This window comes from Hemicordylus capensis, chromosome 6, assembly GCF_027244095.1.
Source record: "Hemicordylus capensis ecotype Gifberg chromosome 6, rHemCap1.1.pri, whole genome shotgun sequence".
In the NCBI taxonomy this organism is placed as follows: domain Eukaryota; kingdom Metazoa; phylum Chordata; class Lepidosauria; order Squamata; family Cordylidae; genus Hemicordylus; species Hemicordylus capensis.
Genome location: NC_069662.1, coordinates 149595596 through 149614618, shown reverse-complemented (window position 1 = coordinate 149614618; position 19023 = coordinate 149595596). Strand labels below are relative to the sequence as shown.

The 19023-nt window shown below is 43.4% G+C and overlaps 1 long non-coding RNA gene across 2 annotated transcripts in view; it reads right to left on the bottom strand.

Moving 5' to 3' along the window:
* LOC128329101 (uncharacterized) overlaps nt 1-6747 on the bottom strand; it is an 85903-nt gene extending 79156 nt beyond the window's left edge. The window contains exons 1-2 of one of the 2 annotated variants that reach the window (XR_008309513.1): nt 6620-6747; nt 1766-3581 (exon numbers count right to left, since the gene is read on the bottom strand). This is a non-coding gene — a long non-coding RNA (uncharacterized LOC128329101). Of the gene's footprint in view, nt 1-1765; nt 3582-4537; nt 4706-6619 lie in introns of those variants that run through there. The other variant, XR_008309512.1, reaches the window with a different exon arrangement.
* Nucleotides 6748-19023: the final 12276 nt, after the last annotated feature.

Here is a 19023-nt window from a genome sequence, read left to right as displayed (position 1 = left end):
CCATCAGACCACTTCTTCTCCCTTTAATGGAGCAAGACATTCATATTTAAAGAAAGTAGTTGTATCTGCTGAAGACTAACATGATTTCTGAAAATACACCGTAACTGCTTTTTACCGCTGTTTATGTGCGTGGTCAGTTATTTTGTTGACAGATCTTTAAGTCAGCTCTCTTTCGCTTTTTAAAATTGACATGGTATTGCATATAAGCATCGCCACCACAACTTGAATTGCAAAAGACATTGAAGCTGATGTTTTTATATTGTGGCAGCACGACGGCTGTGAGTCGGGAGCCAAAGAATGTGGCAAGTAACCACAAGATATCATTCGGGCAATTACAGTGGAGATATTTTTAGCAATACTGTGGCATTTTTCTATTCCCTGTTAAAATTGCCCTTTAAAGTGAACTGCTCAGTTGTGCTTAGAATGTCCTCACTGGTTGCAAAATGCTGCCTTCAAATGCTACGGTTGCAGCTGTAGCTGCCAATTGAATAAAGGTTCTTTTCGTTGAATAACAGTCCAACTCTTAGAGGATTCCCTGATCCAGTGAAATAAATCACTGCTTGCAAACCTTCAGTAGGGTGCAGGGGTCCGGCCTGTGCAGAGTTCAAGGACCCTGCAAGATTGGAGTGGGCCCTGAGACAAAAAGTAGAGATAGGCCCCTGGCCCCATCCCCATCTTCCTCAGAGAGGCATGTAGGGGAGAGCAGAGAGCATGCTGTCACCCCCTTCTTTCAGGGGCCCATGGACATTTGTCTCTCCCCCACCCCACCCCACCCCATTCAATTATAGCTATGTCCATTGCCTGTAAAGGAGACTTGCTGTAGATTTTGAAAGAAACAAGTGTCCCATGCACTCCCAAATGAATGTGAATTGAAATGAATAGAATAGGTACAAGTGGGTCTCATTTTTGGAACCTATTCCCTCATTACCCCTTAAGCGTTTGAGAGTGGTGAGGGGCTTACTTTGTCAAGCAGGCAGCAAAGGTCTTCCATGCAGACCTTCCTGGCAGCTGCCATTTTATTTTCCCACAGTGTCCCAGTCACAGCATTGGCCCATGGTATGACAGAGGCAGAATCTTTGGCACAATCACTATTTTTAGTCCAACTAAACCATCCTCTTGCACTAGTGCAACCATGCTCATTCTGTATGTGGTCCCTTCCAAGGATATTGGCCAATTTAAATAAACCTGAAGTTTCTAGACTACATTTGGCATGGGTGATCGATAGATCGATCGATAGATCGATAGATAGATAGAGTGCCGTCAAGTTGGTGTCAACTCTTAGTGACCATGTAGATAGATTTTCTTCAGGATTATCTGTCTTCAACTTGGCCTTTATACTTATCTCTTGTTTTACCTTCCATGCTTTCTTGCAAATCCCATTGCTGTTTGGGCCCTTCAGAACCCACATGTCACAATTGCTCACAGGGGCATTCTGGGTGGAAATAGCAGCCACTAGCTCCGGGGAGAAGCAGTGTATTGCCAGGGCAAATGTCATCCCTGCTTGCTGTAACTCACTCCCCAAAAGCCAAAATGACCTCCCAGTTTTCACTGTGAAAGGCTACTTTGGCACGGCTCTAGTTGAATACAGAAATGATTCTACAAAGCTGTCTCCAAGCTATACTGTACGTGGCCTTAGAAAAATAGAGAGGCAATGGGCATGTGGTGTATAAATAAATACACCATCATTACAAAAAAGTATATTTTTTCCTATATGTATAGAAAGCCAAATTTAAAAGGGAAAGGGGGAGAATGGAGTTTAGCTTACCTCAGCTTGATTATTAGCAGTAAAAACAAATACAGCAGGAGCTTAAATTTGATTCTGTGTCCTTAGCAACCATAATAGTCGAAGGAGACATTCAGGGAAAAATGCCAAAAGCTAATACAAAGATTTTCTTTTCAGTGAGTCCTTTAAAATCTCGAACAAGGGAGAAACATATGGAAACAGGTCACAGGAAACACATATCAGATAAACACAGGAAGTAATTATTCAGCAGGAAAAGTTGCAGGAAATGGATTGTTTTCCTTTCTTCCCTGGTGTTCTTTCGGTCTTAGGACATCAGCCGTGATGAAGGAAATAGGTTTGTAATTGCAGGGCAGCTATTATTTATATAGTGTTAACACCAAATGTCACTCATATGGTATTTACATTGTCTAAGTACTCAAATATTCCACTAAATTGGATTGTACTAAATTTCCCAAAGCAGTAGAAAATAGCTTCTCCAAATCTGCCTTCTGCTGACAGAGAAATTCAAATAATGCATCTGGTATGACACTCAGGGGATATTTTAAAATGCAAAGAAATTCAAAGAAGGAGCTTCCTATGCATTTAGAAAACGTATAATGAGGACAGGTTAACAAGAGCATTTCCTTTTCCACCAAATTTTGCCAATATTTAAAGTGCATTTTGAGAGTCCTGTTAAAGCAAAATATCTTCAGGAATTTCAAGGGAAGCTAAAGAGCTTTATGAGCTTTCCACATATCTCTAAATGGATATGGAAAATTGCCCAATAAAGTGAAATTCTGGGGAAATTAGGAGGAGGAAGGTTTGTATGGTGTGTATTCATTCATTCGATTTCATTCGATATGGTGTGGTTTGTTGAACACTGGCTACTGATTCAAACTCCACACAGGAGTAGGAGTGTGCATAGACTGGTTGCAGTCAAACCAGTCAGCTGCAAACTGGGAGGTTCAACTGGTTCAATCGTGAAGTGCTCTGAACCGGTTCAAGCTGGTTCAACTGACTCAGATGATCTGTCTGACAAACCGGTTTACAGAGCAGCGGTTCAGTCTAAATTTGGAGTGAACCACCACACACAGTCCGTATACACCCTTACACAGGAGTCAATAACACGGGCCTTTCATTCAGCCCTAGCATTCCTAGCATTCTTAGGATGGATTCAGAAGACCTGCTGCAAGGAAATTGGTAAGAACTGGCAGTTCCTGACAAGCACACACTTTTGGTGCAAGTCACAAATTTCACTCAACCTGGAAATTCCTAAGCAGCATTTCTCTCTCTCCACCCAGCTTCTGTAGCCAAGATGTGAAGTCAGGTAGCAGATGTCAGGTAGCAGGAGGAAGGTGCTGCTAGGGTACCCAAAATTTCTGGATTCAAATGTCACAAAATAAGCCAAATTTGTGGCTTGTGCCAGAAGCCACAGCAGAAATGACTGGTTCCTGGCAACTTACTTCCAGTGGGTCTTCTAAACCTACCCTTTATATAGGACTTTAGCAGAGTTTCTTCTATTCCAACAAAAGTGGTGGGCATGAGTGGGTGGGTGGGAATCAGGCAGCTCAGTTCTATGTGAGGGCACAACTAATTTACTGTGCTTAAATAAAAGACATTTGGAACATTTATAAATCAGGGAAGAGGACTGAGAGGTGGATTGTTGTTGCTGTTTTTCCGCCTCTCTTTGGGTTATCTCCAGAATTCTAACTCTAGCCTCTAGCTATCTTCCAAAGATTCTATAGACTTTTTGCCTCTGGGTCCTGTGTGTGTGTTTAAGGCTTCCAGAAAGTTTTCGTTCCGTTGCTGCATTTGCTTTGCTTCCAAATCGATAACAGTAGCTTGTTAGGTTAGTGGGCTGAAAGAACAAACACAAACATCTGGTTGTGATAAATTAACTAAGAACAAATAATATAAGTCACATCTATCTTTGCCACCTTGTTATCTGCCCCCCCCCCCACCAATTGATTTCCCCCACAGGCTGCAGAATCCATGATGTATGACTCGTCGGAATTCTGTGATTCAGTCCTCTAGAATTCTAGAATGCTTTTGCTTCATCTTACAGTGAATGATTAGTATCATAGTTTAGCTACGAAGAGCCATGAACTTAATATGCTTGATGTGATAGCAGCTGAAAACATAGCCTAAAAAGCACACCCAATTTTTGCAAATATGAGAAGCAGGAACTCCTTACACATTTGCCAAGCCAATGGTTTAAGTTCTGCCGATTTGAAAAGATGAAAAATATCATCCCTAAATTCCTCAACTTCAAATGATTTTATAGCAAGCCGCTTGGCGTGGTTAACCCAGTTTAGGCAGAAAGTGTGTGTGTGTGTGTGTGTGTAAGACTTCATTGCACAATCTCAGGGATACTGAAATTCACAGTGATGTGGGGGAAGAATTGCTGAAGCTTATAGGAAATAAAACTGAAAAGGAATGTCCTTTTAAAAAAACATGTGTATAATCAAATGGCAAGAGCAGTTTCAGCACTACCTCTGCACCATCTAATTAGTGCATGTTATGCTCACAAAAATAAGGAATAAAAGAGGCCCTTTCCCCCCATTCTGTCTGTGGTGCATGCAAAATCTTTAATCAAATGACAACATAGATTAGCAGTGGACACACTGGGGCTGTTGGTTGGGGGGACACAACCTTCCCACTCCCCCTGGTTCGCAGTAGTTAACTAGATAGGAATGGAACAAAACAAACCCCAAAATGCCTTGGGCAACAAACAGGTTGATCGTTGATTTTGCTACAGTTCTGTTTCTCTCTTGTGTTTGGCTGTCATGGATGAAATAATCAAAAGATCCTCACATTCAGACTTGCAGAGAAGAAAGGAATTAAAGAATGCGAGTTGTTATGTGTTCATTTTCTTCTGCACTCTGACCTTTCATCCTGTCAGGAACAGCCAGGACTGCTCTGTGTGTGTGTGTGTGTGTGTGTGTTCTTGATCTCTCTGTGTGTGCCTGCTATGGTGAGCCACCTGAGATCCTGCAAAAGGCTTGAAAAAGCCGTGTTTATCCTCCAGGGTTACAGCATAGCTCTGCCCGCCTTAAAAGCCTATTGGTTCTATAAATGCTTCCAGGTCAGGCCTAGAATGTTGCTTTGGAAATAACCAAATTCTGGCCTAATCTTTTTGGCTGTGAAGATACTGTACAAATGCCTGAACTCACCGGGTTTCCAACCTATTCCCAATTCTGTCACTGCAGTTCCTTGCAAGCTCTAACCTCTTGCCCTAACCCACTTCACTGAAATTTATACCTCCCAGCAGTCTGTGTTGCAAGGCTGACCCATTCCTAAACTGGGCCCAGCACACATTGCAAGAATGACTGGAAATGCCATGCCATTTGGGTGGAAGACAAATTTACAGACAGCGGGAGACCCAGTGGGCCTCCCACTGAAATAAATAGAAAATAGATAAGGGAAATGAAAACCAACTAAAAACAAAGGAATGGATTTTGATGATCTCTACAAACCAAAGAATGCACTTCCAAAAATATTGCTTTCACCGTCCCCCATCAGATGAAAGATTAGGCAAAGAATGAAATTAACTCAGCTCTCTTAAAAAGAAAGCATTCCTAATCCAAATAATTGTCTGCTAATTTCTTTAAAATCAATATGGGCCACATATTTTTCCCTTCATTAACAGCCAACATGAAAGGGAAAAAATGCTTTCTAATGTTTTAAAAATCCACCTGTTAGCTTTGACTCTTACCAATTTGTCCCTGCATTTGTGTGAATGAGGTAACATAAAGGGTAGATTGTTCTGGAATGTCATTGACTAATGGTTTACCATTCTTTTGACAATAGGAACAACCTGTAATTTGGCCACTACAAAAATACTAAGGGTAATTATTTTTAAATTCCATTTTCTTGACTTGAATGCCCTTTGCCTGATGAACTAATTACATGTTTCTAGCCAAAGCCCTGCCTAGAGTTTGAGGGTCAATTAAGATAAATGTCAAAGAAAGCTGCACCAGGTCCAATTTCAGATGCAGCTGACTAGAGACTCATAAAAAGTTTGCAAATTTCTCCTTTTCTTATGTGTAGGAAAATAATATTTGAAAGCCTCCATTTTTTCTCCTCTAAATCAGCTCTAGTCTTACTTAAACGGCCTTATGCAATTGGGGTGGGGGGAGGGAGGAACAACCTTTTAAAAAAAGAGGCATGTTATTATAAGCTGCCGAAGTATTCAGATTAATATCACTGCTGGCAATTGTGCCATTTTAAAAATTATATTTATCTCAGATATGATCATAAACCTGCCAGTTTCAGATCAGAGTTAAGGCTATCTCATTTTGGCTTACTCCCCAAAGCCAGGAAGCTGGAACCTAAAGCTGAGCCTTAAGGTTGTGCAGTGATGGTGTGCAGTGTCACAAATGGTGCTCATTTACAATTTGCCCTCCATGCACTCACACTTTCCCTTGGTTTTTGAGGCCCAAATCAAGATGGGGAAGATAGAGTGCCTGGCATGAGGAAAGATGGCCCACGTTGCCCTGGTCCTGTACTGCTTTAGAAAGCATCTGTATATTATCTTATTGCCATGTTCCACCTACGTCTGTTCATAAAGAGAAGGCTCTGGTGACTACTGTTTTACTTCAGGGATGTGCAAAAAACTGGTTTGTCCAGTTCAATTCAAATCTGAGCCGGATTTGAACTTGACTCGGCCTGTTCGGTTCCCCCCCCCCCAAAAAGGGGGGTCAGCTTGGCTCTGCATATTGCAATATGCTGTGCCCTGCATATTGCATTTGGTGTTTAACAACAAACAGTGCATTAATTTGAAGACGCTAATTATCAATTAAAATGATAGTGGAAGGAAGGTTGGCAGATTGGTTCTTGCCAGGACGCCTTGTTTCTTATTGTAATCTATACCATACAGCTCTATATAAACCTTACCTAACATTCTGTATTCAAAACAGAACATTCTCAGCCTCAGACCTCCAATTGTGGTCACTCCATTGCAGCAGTCACTCTGAAGGTTCTAATCTCTCTGAGTTTCAACAGCCTGTTAAAGAAACTTGAAATTTCTCTAGGTCTTAATTTAAAATCATGTCACCTTAAGTGGCACAGTGGAAAAATGCTTGACTAACAAGCAGAAGGTTGCCAGTTTGAATCCCCGCTGGTAGCAGGCAGCAGCAATATAGGGAGGTGCTGAAAGGGATAATCTCAGACTGTGCGGGAGGAGGCAATGGTAAACCCCTCCTGTATTCTACCCAAGAAAACCACAGGGCTCTGTGGGCGCCAGGAGTCGGGCGCCAAATCGACTTGATAGCACACTTTACCTTTATAGCATAGGATCTCTCTCTCCCACCCACTTCCTTTTTGGTTTAACATATTAAAAACGAATTTGTTTTTTCTTTGTTTTAAGTTTCCTTTGTGCACACGCGCTCTTTCTCTCTCTCTCTCCTGCTTTTAAAAATTGTCTTGCTTAAATGTATATATTTACAAAGTCTGTTATTATGTATTGAGATTAGACATTTGTAATAGTTCGGTTTTGGGTTTATAAAAAGAAATAAAAATCCTAACGACATATTTAAAAGGTGTTATGAGTTACTTGAGAAGCATTATTCATATCAGAATAAATTTTCGGTGAGTCATTATTAAAGATATTTCAATTATAGGACTGAGTTCAGAGTAATAACCTATAACAACACCAGATATTGTTGTTGATCTGTAGTCCTCAAATAATTTCAGAATAGGCCAGTCTATATTCTCATTTTTGAGGTGGGCACAGAAGACCTAAAACACAGCTGAATAACAAAAGCTTATATCTTTTAAGCAAACAAACAAATAAAAACATTAACTGTTTTCTGTTTCCAAAAACCATTGCAGACAAAAGTTGACAATAAAAACTTTAAAAAGCCAGCAATTGTGTCCTGCCTCTTGAAACATATGAACTTGTATATAGTTTTCTTTTCTGCAAGGCAAGCAATTAAAAAGCATTGTGAGTTCAATGTGATATTAGTCATTCTGCCAACTGCAGCACCCAAAACCCACAAATGCTTCAGTGATGGACAGATTGAACATAGCTTTGCATAAGCCCACTACAGCTGTTCTTGTATTTCTTAGGGACTTAACCCCTTCATTGCTTCCCCCTTTTCTTCACACACAGTAAAGCCATCTCTGTATTGTAGGAGATGCTAATACTCATGGAATTGTCCAGTCTTTTTGAATTGGCAGCAATGCCTGGTGGGGGCGGGGGGGTACCATATGTCTCTTGGCACCATGTATGTGTTTTACTGTTTGATGGAGGGAATCTAAATATTGGCTAGATACAGAAGATTGTTTTTGCCCTCTGGTGACTACCAAGACACTTGCCAAGGGTCGATTGCCAGACTGTACCCCTGCTAAATGAGCAAAGAGGCACATTTTAGAAGTGGTGATTCTTTAAAGTGGCAATTCTGTTTATTAGTGGGGGAGAGCAACTGTCTCTGTCCATCCAGAGGTGCACCTAGGTAATTTTGGAGCCTGGACCTAAAGGCCTTTGGAGCCCACCCCCTCCCCACTGCAAATTAAGCATCATCTACTACACTACCTGAGACAGACTAAAAAGGATTTGGGGTCCCCCAGGGGCTGTGGAGGCCCTGGACTTCAGCCCCAAAGTCCAGGGGTAAGAGCACCTCTGTGTCCATCTACATCACAGCATCCCTCCAGAGGCTGTTGCTGGTGTCTATCTTATGTTTCTTTTTTAGATTGTGAGCCCTTTGGGGACAGGGAGCCATTTTAAAAAATATATCTATGTAAACTGATTTGGGAACTTTTGTTGGAAAATGGTGTGTTGTATACATATCCATCATATTCATAAATACACAGAACAGCTATTATGGCTGACATACAGAGAAATGAAGAACTTTCTCAACTGCACCAGTGTAGTTGAGAAGCAGCCATTTTTGACATCCTCCCCTTTCGCAGGATGCCCTCTGTGCTACCCACAAATATGTCCCTGAGGGTTGCACAGCCCCCAGGGACATATTTCTGGGTAGTGAAGGGGCTTCGTAGGAAAGGGGACGATGTCAAAACTTGCTGCTTCCTGTCTACACTGGTGCAGTTAGTTGTAAAGTTCTGTTGCTCTCTCACTGTACCGGTGCATCCTTGCTCCGTATGTCAGCCTATATCTATAATTGAAGAACATACGATTAAAGCCAGGATCAGAGATCATTGTTTTTTTAAGCATCTATTACATTACATTTCGTTTAGTGCAGAGTTATTCTATTGGTTTCAGGACTGAAGACTTTGAGTTTGCCCACCATCACATTTCTCAAGTGATCTGATAGCATCTTTCAATCTTGGAGGTCTTATTACCCTAAGAGACCTTTGTGGTTTCTAGCCTCCATTTCCCAGTGAGATTTCACATGTGGTGGACTCCTTTACTGTGGCTCACTTTAATTCTGAGTAGAGGAGACATTTAAGCCCCAAACTCCAAACTAAATATTTTTTTAACCTCTCAGCATACACACATTCTGTCTTGCTTACAAATGAGTTTTTGATGTTCTCGTTTTTCTATAAGCTGCTGTGAACTGGGCCTCTCTCCCCCTCTTATTGATGATCTCTTGCTGTGAAGAAGGTGGTTGGGGCTGTAGTTTTAATGTTAATGTCTACAAAGTGTGACCTTTGGAATTTCTTGTTTACAGAACGCTGTTTTGGATGATATCCACCCCCTATCAAACCAGCATGTGCAGTTAAGAAGAGTGACATGCCGTGAGTACTTACACCCGGCATCTTTCCTACACGTCCTGATGTCCTCCAGGCATGTTCCTTTGTTGTCTGTGGGGTACATGTGGTCAAAATACAATTAGGTTCTCAATGGCTTCTCTCTCTCTCTCTCTCTCTCTCTCTCTCTCTCATATGCACAGCCCTAACTAATGGTCATCTGCATCTCTTTCCACACGTGCTCATTAACATTCTGTGGCTGTCCTTCCCCCTCAGCAGTTAGAATGTTCATGAACATTCTGTGGCAACACAACTCTAACCTGTTGGAGGCTCAGAGTCAACAGCTTCTCAGGGCTACATCAAGAGTTGACATCTTAGGTGCAGCTGCCAAGGGCCCTCAGTGGCACCCACAGCTGATCTCTGAGATCATCTCTGTGCCCGTTGCCTTTAGGAACATAGGGACATAGGAAGCTGCCTTATACCGAGTCAGACAGTTGGTCTATCTAGCTCAGTATTGTCTACACTGGCTGGCAGCCACTCTCCAAGGTTCCATGCAGAAGTCTCTCCTCCCAGCCCTACCTGGAGATGCCAGAGAGTGAACCTGGGACCTTCATGTAGATGTCCTTCCACTGAGCTATGATAGTGGCAAAGCAACTCTTTTGGGGCCCATCCAGGAAGAAAAGGGCCATGGAAGGCAGTTTGTCAAGGGCCCCTTCACTGACTATTGCCACTGGCTTATTTAACCAGTCGACATCATACAAAAAATTGAGCCATTGCAATATTTAGCATTTATATAGTGTGTTTGAGTTTTTAAAACACAAAGAGGCAAGTCTCACAATCAGTGAGACTCGCCTGAATGGGGTTAGCAGGGAGAGTGGGCTTAGCCCACTCTCCCCACAGATGAGCATGCTGGCAGCCCTGGGCGGCCAGATCAGCCACCCACACGACTGCCCACTCCGTCACAGAGCCAGCAGGGGCTTCGGGGACTGGGGGCTGCGTGGCCCCCAGAAGTTCCAAAATGCCCCGCGCAAGTTGCTGGAGAGACCCCCAGGGCCGGCAGTATCCTTGTGTGTTGCCGTGGCATGGAGCTGCACCGCGGCAATAAACGATCAGGAAGCCCGGACTAGCAGAGCACTCGCTCTGCAAACCTAGGCTAAGGGGAGGGCTACTTTGGCAGGCTAGCCGCCAGGGAACCACCAGGCTCGCCTGCGAGCCCTCTGGTTCTCACAATGACTGGAAAGCTCCCCTTAGCCCGCTTTCCAGTAATCATGAGAATACCCTCAAACTATCCTTTTGTTATGGTTACAGCAACCCTCCCAGGCAGGGGTTCCCAAACTTTGGCCAGCAGATATTGTTGGGCTACGACTTGCATCATCCCCAACCACAATGGGCTGTAGTCCAACAACATCTGGTGGCCCAAGTTTGGGAAACCCTGCTAAAAGGGGAGGAGAGCAGCTCTTACAGCCGGAAGCATGGATTATCCACTTTGCTAAACAGGTTCTGCCCTGATTTGCATTTGAATGGGTGGGGCTATTCTCACGATCGGGAAAAATCAGGCTAGGAAAGCCTAGCCCGATTTTTCCTGATCGTAAGAACAACCGGGCTCGGCTACGAGCCCGGTGGTTCACGGGCAGGTAACCCACTTTGGTAGCCCTCCTCTTAGCCCGAGTTTGTGGAGTGAGTGCTCTGCAAACCCAGGCTATCTGGTCATGAGTAGCCGTGGCACGGCTCTGTGGCATGGCTACTCATGACGAGAACCCCGGAGGGGAGGCGAAAAGCTTCCTCCCGGCTCCGGGGGTCTCGCCAGCATGCCCTGTGCGCTTGTGCAGGGCATGCTGGAGCTTGGAGGGGCCGATTGGCCCCCCGCTCCCCCCAGCCCCCGCCGGCTCCGTCACAGAGGCGGCAATCGTGTGGGCGGCTGATCCGGCCGCCCAGGGCTACTGCCCCGATCGTCTGCGGAGAGAGCGGGCTTCGCCTGCTCTCCCCGCAGTTTCGGCAAAAGTGGGTCTCACTGATCGTGGGACCCGCCTCAACATGTGAGCGCTCTAAGATATTCCACTTAGAGAGTGGGGCCATAGCTCAGTGGAAGAGCATCTGCTTTGCATGCAGAAGGTCCCTGGCTCAGTACCTGGCAGCATCTCCACGTAGGGCTGGGAGAGACTCCTGCCTGAAACCGTGGAGAGCCGCTGCCAGTCAGTGTAGTCAATACTGAGTTAGATGGACCAACGATCTGACACAGCATAAGGCAGACCTTCCTCTGTTCCTAAAGTATTATCCCCTCATAGCAGCTGAGTCTGGAAGTGGCTTGCCTAAGGCCACCTAATAGGTTCATGGCAGAGTCAACATGTGGACCGGAAAGGTCCTGGTTCATAGTTCAGCCATGACACGACACCATCTGGCCTTTCTCTCTGTGTCTGTCTCTCCCTCCCTCTATTTAAAAAGTTAGCTGACTTAACCATATAGCAAATTCAGAACATACTGCCAGCAAAGCAAAGTAATCTATCACAATTAGCAAATCTCTTCATCTGACTTGCATGCCTTACAATTTTGTTAAGCTTTCTGGTTCTACTCTCCCGAAAGACAAGGCTGGCATACTTCAGCTAAAACGAATCACATTTGTGTCATAGGCGATAAAATCCTTTGTCAAATGAGAAGTGAAAAATGACTTAAATTGACCCCCCCCCCAATACTTAAAGTTCATGTTAAATTATTAAGCAGATTTCATGCTGCTGGTATGACTGGTTAAGGGTATTTTTTAGCACTATTCTTTACACGCACTACTGCTGAAAAGCAAGTCCATTTTTAAAATTTGTTTGTTTGTTTGTTTGAGTACATTTCTATACCGCCCCATACAAAAAAGTCCCGGGGTGGTTCACAAAATAAAACCATTGAAACATTAACATAACTAAAACAATTTAAAATACAATAAATATAAAAAACCGAAACTTTAACACTATAAAATATAAAACTATATATACAATAAAACTCTAAAAACAAAGCTTCCTTTGAAACTTTATTTATTTATATCTATGTAAAACACTTTGGGAACCTTTGTTGAAAAGTAGTATATCAATATTTGTTGTATTCATATGTCCCGTCCCGTCCCTACCCCATGGCCTATACACAATCACGTTCTCATCTTCTTACCTCGATTTTTCCCCAACACATGACCAGTTCTTGGAGGCACACTTAGGTCTGGGATTCTGTTGGATGCTGGATATCCAGCTTTTGGTTGCAAGAACAGGCCCACTGTTACTGCCAACATGGTGCAAGAATGTTTGAGTGTCAAGTTAGAACATGGGAGACCTCGGTTGAAATCCACACTCAGCCATGAAACTCACTGGGCGACTTGGACCAGTCACTCTCTCTCAGCTAAACTTACATTACAGGCATGTTGTGAGGATAGAATTGGGGGGACCAAGAAGAGCAGGATAAAAATGTAATAAATAAATCGCCATGCTTGTGGCAGGACCAATGGTCTGACTTGCTATAAAGCAGCTTCTTATGTTCCTGATCCAAGTAGACATTTGAGAGCCAGGATTGGCTGTTATTCCTGTTGAATATATTCTCAGGAACAAACCTGGGCTTGTCCCTGAATAATGCGTATTAATGGCTCTGAGGCTCAAGTCACATGTTACATTTTCCATTTTTTGGAAGATATGGAGTCCTGCCTGCATCTGCATCTCTGGAGGAAAATGAAATGTGGAAGTGATGACTTGTGGATCTCACCTCTGGACAGATCTGTGAAATCCAGCATTCCTGAAAGTATTTTATGGCTTTGTCCTTGGATAAGAACTATTTGTTGCCACTTCCACATGGCATCTCCTGCTTCAGCAAAGACCTTAAGCCCTGGAAAATGTAACTTGAATTGGCCTTTATATTTAACAGAATAGTCTCTCTTTTTTCCTTTCAACTTTTATTCATAAGCAGGTCCAGTGAAGAATAATATTAAAGGTCTGATTCAACCTCCAAAATTAGCGATAGCTTTGTTCTCGCCTCTGTTCTCACCACTGCATACATATCAATTAATGTTATGCATTTTCTTTCATTGTGACTCAACCCCTACATGATTTTAAATGACAACAGCAGAAAGGATCTATAGTAAACTTCTGGATTTCTTTTTTTAGGACACATTTTATCCATTTAAGGGGCTGCTGTGAAATAAATGACATAAAAATCCACAGTCCATCATGCCAGTAAACTAGCACTGTGTTAAAGCCCACTAATTGTAATTAGTTACAAATTGCCCGTTATAACTTAATTAAACTTCCTTGCCTCTCGGCTGCTTAGGCAACATGTAGAATCTTTTATGTGCCTACCAATTAGTGCCCAGGGATTCTGTGCTCTAATTGGATAAAAAAGTAATAAATTTAACAGTGTCCTGTTGAAATCTGGATTCGAGTTTGTTAAAGCAGGGCGGGCAGAAAAAATGGAAAAGTGTAGACAGGTTTAATGCTTCAAATATTTATCTCAATCCAGATTGATTAAAACAATTTGATGTTCCACAAGATACAGGCCTGGTCCTTTTGTTAACAAGGTCCATCTGGTTGGAGGGAGAAAATTAAGATGCACTAATTGAAATTTGGAAGCTTCTTTCCAAACATGCATAATTCATACTGACAGAGAACAGAAGCAGCAATTCACCACAAACTGTCAAGGAGATGAATGCTGCATTTAGATGGAATTTAAGATCTCACCCAGTAATAGGAGTCCACAAATGCTTATAGAAAAGCTCAGCATTGAGAAACAGAAAAAACCTGTCCCCAACCCCCTCCCGTTTTTGGTAAAGTATTAAAAAGCTGAAGTGTAACTTTTTAAGATTTCACTTCATCCCCCATGAAGCCATTTCAAGTTTTCCCAGTGCTTCCACCTATAGGGTACTCATTTACCATTATTGATTTAGCCTTTTTTCTTCCGCAAATGCTAATCGCCTCTTCAGGCCCATTCACACAACACTTTCCCCCACTGACATGGAATGGTCACCAAGATGATTCCCATGACATTGTATTGTAGGAGCAATGGAGTAAAAAATCAACGATACACCAACATTCACAGGAAGTGAAATACTCTCAACCCAATTTGCTTCAAGAGCATATTAGTGATATGCAAACTCCCCTCAGTGTGAATCATAACTGGATTGCAAAATGCAAATAACATTGTTAAACTAGGGGCGGCCCAAGGTTTCGGGGTGCCTGAGGCAAGGAGCTTCCACTCCCCTGGTGCGGGGCAGCCCCCTTTCAGAATCAACCTTTGCAAGTTTTGAAAATGCATGGTGGGGGGAAAGGAGTGGCTAGTAGCTTCCTCTTCACTTCTCATGCTTAGGAACATAGGCAGCTGCCATATACTGACTCAGGCCATTAGTCCATCCAGCTCAGTATTGTCTACACAGACTGGCAGCTGCTTCTCGCTTAGCCCTATCTTGGAGATGCCAGGGAGGGAACTTGGAACCTAGATGCTCTTCCCAGAGCAGCTCCATCCCTTAAGGGGAATATCTTCAGTGCTCACGCATCAAGTCTCCCTTTCATATGCAACCAGGGCAGACCCTGCTTTGCTAGGGGGACAAGTCATGCCTGCTACCACAAGACCAGCTCTCCTTGCAGACTTGGCCTCTTGCAGACTTGGCCAGGAGTGTGAGGGGAGGTGCTTCTTGCAAAGTGTGCATGGATTAGATCAGTCCCATGGCGGCAGCAGAGAGCATCTTGCTGCCCTGCTGGCACCCGAATAATCTGCCACCCTAGGTAACTGCCTCACTTTACCTCACAAAATGTGAAAATGCAGAATGTTAGAAACTTCTTAAGTCAGGGGTTCTCAAGCTTGGATCCCCAGATGTTGTTAGACTTCAACTCCCATTATCCCCAGCCACAATGGCTTGATTGGGAACGATGGGAGTTGAAGTCCAACAGAGTCTAGGGACACAAGTTTGAGAACCCCCGACTTAATGGTAAGAGCAGTTTAAGAATAAAATCCATTACCTAGAGCAAGGATTCCCAACCTGTGTTACTCCAGATGTTGCTGGACTACAACTCCCATCATCCCTAGCCACAATAAACCATAGCTGGGGACGATGGGAGTTGTAGTCCAGCAACATCTGGAGTGACACAGTTTGGGAGCCCCTGATCTAGAGCAGGGCTAGGTGACATGTGGCTCTGGAGAGCTCAACATCTGGAGAGCTGCACATTTCCTATCCCTGACCTAGAGGGTAAGGAACTCTCCCTCTGCAAAGGCCAGACACCATCTCTGGGGATTTCTGGCTCTGGATTTCCTGCATCCAACAGGAATCAACAGCCTACAAAGCTCCCTCCAACTCTATGCCATTCTATGCCATCAGCAGCAAAGGAAAAAAAGTAAACTTTGAAATGAGCTGCAGCCATCTCGGTGTTCCATAACAGCCCATAAATCTCTGCCATGCTCAGGAATGAACTTCATTTTCACATGCAGTCATTCGTTTTCCTTTCTTCCCACTTCAGTGGTAAGCAGCCTCTGTCACCTCCACGAACACCTGTGGGCCTTATATTAAATAAAATGGAATGATCCTTTACGAAGTGTGGCACCCATAATGTGCAAGAAAACAATTCCATTTCTTTGCAAGCAAAGAGAATTTGAGCAAAGAGAATTTGCTTGAAATTCCCCCTTTAAAAAAAGAAGAAGATTGGAACTCTACCAGAGCCAACATCCTTCATCAGTGCAAATTGTTGCTCAAATGCCATTTGCTGGTGGCCATCAGGTAGGAATATCTGGCAGCAACAGCAGGAGCCCAAAAGACGTCTTGGCCTATCCTGCCAAAGGCCACTTGAGACCAGAGATCCCCCATTCCTGGGCCAGAGCCTACTGACCCTCTGCACCCTCATTTTTGTTAGTATTTTTAACAATTAATGTTTAATGTAATGATTAATATGCTGAAAATTAAGCTTGCCCCTGCACCCAAAGTCATGGTTGGTTCCGGCCCTTTGGGGCATTGGAGTTGTGAGTCCCTGATGTAGACCAGACAGCAGAGAAGATGGTGGATCTGGTTGTGGATTGTACTTCTTCAGGCTGCATAGTGGGGCAGGGTCACATGACTGTTGCTTTATACAAAAATTCCTTCATGTAGAAAACAAGAGGCATATCAGGGAAAAGACTAAGTTAGACCCCCGCTCCCAGTTTTAGGAACATAGGAAGCTGCCATATTCCAAGTCAGACCATTGGTCCACCTAGCTCAGAATTGTCTACACAGAATGGCAGTGGCTTCTCCAAGGTTTCAGGCAGCAGTCTCTCTCAGCCCTCTCGGAGATGCCAGGGAGGGAAATTGGAACCTTCTGCATGCAAGTATGCAGATCTTATAGTGCTCACATGTAGTCTCTCATTCAAATGCAACCAGGGTGGACCCTGCTTAGCAAAGGGGGCAAGTCATGTTTGCTACCACAAGACCAGCTCTCCTCTCGTCTTCTTTTCTATGAGCAGGGAATTGGCTTTCATGGAGAAGCATCCAGTTATGTGGACCTCATCTGTAATCTGAAATGCAGTGGTATAGTGACGTTGGTGGCAACCCATATTCAAATTGTTGGCTGGTTTGCCACTGCCATGGCTACTGCTGATATCTTAGCCCCATCTCCCCCACACCTGCCTGTTTCCTCTTCACCAGATTACCTGCTGCCTCCACAGCTATGTCAATAAGCTGCCTCCACAGCTACGTCATTGCATGGGCCCTGGATCACTAACCTGCACTAAACACAGTGCAGAACAATGACATCACAGCCTGGTGAAAGTAGTGATGTCATTATACCATGCTACATGGTGCAGATTAGTGAGCTGGAGCCCACACAATGAATGTTGACAGTGTTGCAGCACCAGAAGCAACAGGGAATCTGAGCGGAGGAGGCAGGGAAGTGAGCTGGGAAGCATCAGCTGCGGGGCCCTCAGAGGCCCCTCTTCATGGGGGGCCTAGGGCAGTTCCTATTCTTTGAATGTGTCCACCCAATTATAAATACACCCCTGCTGAAGTGATACAATCAAGAAATAGGCTTGCTGCCTTATCTGCTCCTTGAGAGAATTAGGCCTTAAATAATCATGGAAGAAAGTAGAGGACATAATTTATTGGGATTATCATTAGAGATGTGCACAAAATGAATTTTTTCAGTTTGTTTCAAATTTGAACTAAATCACAAAAATTTGTTTCAAATCTGAATCAAATTCAAATCTGGTCCGAAAATTAGATTTGAATCAATTTCACCCTGTCTTGGTGCCTTTTAGACCAATCAGGGGGCCTGAATGGTTTTTAAAAGGTACCAAATGGCTCCTGAATTGAATTCAAGTGGAATTTTGAATTCAAATTGAATTGCCCTTTTAAGGGATGATAAGATTCAAATTTGAATCACTCGAATCAGCCAGATTCAAGTCAAATTGATTCAAAATCAAACTGATTTGCACATCCCTAATTGTCATCATATGTTACTAGAATACAATGTTCAGTGATTGATGTGGATTACATGTTTCCTTGGAAGTCCATAATACTTTCTAGGCACTCTAGAGCTGTCCATTCCTGAAGTTTCACGGCTGCAGTGCAGATGACTGATATGCTATGAATGGGGTATTGCCAAGAACTGGAGTGGGCAAAATTTGCCAAATTCATCTGAGGAATTTTGAAGGAAGCCACAAGACTTTTTCTAAAGCTGACAAAATGGACCAGGGTAGTCCTGCACAACTCCAGGTTGCCACTAGATTTTGCCCAGTGAGAAATTCAAAGTGAATGTTGAGATTCCTCCTCAGGAATAATACTGGGGAAGGACTGTAGTTCAGTGGTAGAGCACCTGCTCTGTGTGTAGAAGGTCCCAGGTTCAATCCCTGGAATCTCTAGGTAGGGTTCAGAAAGACTCTTGCCTTTAACCTTGGAGAGACACTGCCAGTCAGAGTAGACAGTACTAAGTGAGATGTACCAATGGTCTGACTGGGTATAAGGCAACTCCCTATGTTTCTATGCGAGGAATTTTGAGGAAAGTCAAAAGAGTCTCAATAAGAGTTTTTCAAGAGAAGATTTCACAATATTTCTCAGGGAGGCTCCCTAGCAGGCAGAGCCATTGTTGACATTGGTCATCAGTGTGATAACTTGATGAATCCAATCCAATTCTGCCAGGAAAACTTTCCTGAAAAAGGCAGCCAGTTGCAAAGGCTATCAAGGTTAGACATTTGCTGAGACCCCAAAGACAGCAAAGGGGCCACTGTCCCAATGATGCTAGTACAGGAAGCATCCAAGAAGTTCTGAGGCACCATCAGAGAATTGTGCACCCAACTTTTCTAGGCTTTCCATCTCCAAAGGAAATCTAAGCTCCCAACTGATGTTTTGATTTAAATACTGCTGATGTTGCAGATGCCCAGATGGATTTTGACTTTTCAAATCCTATCATCAGAGGTATCACCTGTTCAAATAGGGCTCTCGGGAATCACCTCCACAGAAATAGCATCCTACTTTTAGAAAACAAAGGATGGAGTTTTATAAGTACAGTAGCTCATGCAAGCTCTATTCTGCTTTAACAACTGCCATTTACATGAAAGAAAAGGCTCTTTCTCTTAAACAAGATATATGAGGGAAGCTTAAAACAACTAGGCTATTCTAATCAGTGGAGTAATAGCTGGGAAAGAACAAGACCTTGAATCTGTCCTGATTTCACTCCACA